Source organism: Polyodon spathula, chromosome 9 (genome assembly GCF_017654505.1).
Source record: "Polyodon spathula isolate WHYD16114869_AA chromosome 9, ASM1765450v1, whole genome shotgun sequence".
Classification (NCBI taxonomy): Eukaryota; Metazoa; Chordata; class Actinopteri; order Acipenseriformes; family Polyodontidae; genus Polyodon; species Polyodon spathula.
The window spans coordinates 17,815,136-17,817,622 of record NC_054542.1 but is presented as its reverse complement, the minus strand read 5'-3'; positions in this window follow the sequence as shown (position 1 = coordinate 17,817,622).

The window sequence follows — 2,487 nt, the reverse complement described above, 5'->3', positions numbered from 1 at the left end:
TTATTAAATGATCAGCACATCCAAGCACTCAGCTTTCCAAACTCAACCTCTCCGTTGTTTATTTGTTGATTCCTGGTTCTGGTCTGATGTCACCAACTACAGCCATCTTCGTGACAATAAGGCACAGAACACAAACTGTGTTAACTCTTTGAAGAAGAGCCAAGGCAAGCTATAGCTACAATGCAGTTGTATCATTATTGTGTTAAAAGTTAGTTAAAATGCTTTAAGGATCATTTTTAATTACATAACTTGTGGACACAAGTTTAATAGTTATTTTAAGTAAGTTTCCCAATACATCTGAAGTGTTTATTGTATTTTAAATGAATATTATAAACTAATAACTATTTTTAAATATTATCCTTTGATTGTATCATGATGTTTTTTATATGCTTGTAATCGTAATTTTGTATAGCGAATGAAACTGAAATTTGTATGCTTCTCCAATGAATGTAACTAAAGTTATATTGAATAGGTTTAAATGATAAATGTAAAATCCTTTGATAACAAAATAGGGGGATACATTCCATTTCTAACACATCCTTTTTGTGTGACACGGAACTGTCTATCAAATACTGTGAACCAATGGAAGGTCAAAAAGATACTGCACTGTGCTGCTGCACAGCTATCTTCTACAGAGAGGATGGCTGTGTTAAGAAGACTTTGTTTTAAACATCACACCAACAGAATAAGTATCAAACTTATATTGTGTGTTTACAAGTAACTGAACTGAAGCCATGATATTGATATCATCACATGCGTACTTAGCCACAAGGAAGCTGGCACATGTATACATAATGCGTGATGAACTATTAAGACTGCTTCACTAATACAAAACTCTACGACCAGAGAGCACATCAAGGATTTGTTATGAACATTGAACAATGCATTACTTTTCCTTGAATGTTTTAATTTGTTTATTCTTTATACATATATTTTTAACTGTGAAGCCTAACCTTTATTCTTCTTCCTTTGAGAATAGGAATAAATGTAATAATAATTTGGATGGTTTGGTTTATTTTTGTCTTATAACAAATACACATTTATGATTGATTTGAAATACTTAAACATACATAATATTAATTGTTAATCTCTTTTCATGAATCTAGGAATAATTAAATCAGAATCGCTAGTTCTTATTGAGGTATTGTGGTTATTGTGTTTATACTTTAATGGTAATTGGCGAGGACACAGTTATGACATAAACCCTAGATATACAACGTAAATATGCACGACAGGGAAACGATGTGGCATTCGCAGATTGGAGAGGCGGTTGCACTCGTTTACCAAGGGGTAATGCGTGACAGCATAAAAGGAAATGGAGACTGTTCCTTCTCATTGGTTTGAATGGAAGGAACCGAGGATTTTAACTGGAGTTAAAAATGTGGAGCAGTTTGTGAATGTTTTTGTTTGTTTGTCTGTGTAAATAATCGGTCTTGTTTGTTGCACAAGATGACCAACATGATTCCGTAGATGTCACCAAGGCCAACACTAAAACCGGAACAGCACTGCATTTACTGTCACAAAACAATAAAGTGTATCACCCACCATGAGAGCTACTGCACTCACCCAGGACTGGTGACCGTGGATGTATTATTGTGGGGCACATACGTCTGATTTATTACTGTTTGTTTATTATTGTTACTGGTCACCAGACCTGGAAATACAAATAAAATACCCCTTTCCAAACCGGATTACAGTCTCTGTCTGCATCACCTCTGCACCTGTATTGCCATACCAGCAAAGGGACAGATATCTAACCATAACCCCCTCTGTCCCCCCAACTTGTTTTAGGTGTAACTAACCAGGACATCTGGCCAGGTCATACCTCGCTCCCATGGAGTGTGACGAGGCCACGTGTAATTGGGCACCTGAGAAAGAGCGGGGGAAATGGTTGGGAGGTGCCTTGTATGGTTGATGTGGTTTTGGGTAATGTGAAAACCCGCACATTAGTGGACACAGGATGTGAGAAAACCTTGATTAGAACAGCTGTCTTGGGTGGTGTGTCCTGGCGGGCATGAGGCCAGGTGGCCATCTCCTGTATCCATGGAAACACGGCGGCATACCCCACATTAAAAGTATGTTTATCGATAGGATCGATAAAAATGGCACCTGGTAGTAGGGGTTCAGGAAAAGTTCTGGGCTGAGACTGGCCAAAATTCAAAAAATTGATGCAAATAATGGCAGTCTCAGCCACACACATAAACGTGGCAGTAAAAAAGAAAAGGGAACACATTGGTGATGTGTTTCCTTTTCAAGCTGAAGTGTTTTCTCCTATTTTCTGCCCTAGAAAAACAAATAAAGAGAGGACTCTGGTGGGAGAGTGTTTGGATGCTAACAAATGCCAGTCAAAGGGAGCCGGAATGCAGTGTGACCAAGAGGGCAAGGTTACAGGGCCATGTACTCCAGCCCCCCCCAATATACCGGACATGTGGTACTCAAGTGCGGACATAGTGTGGGGCCAACATAATGAACCTTCACTAGAGCACA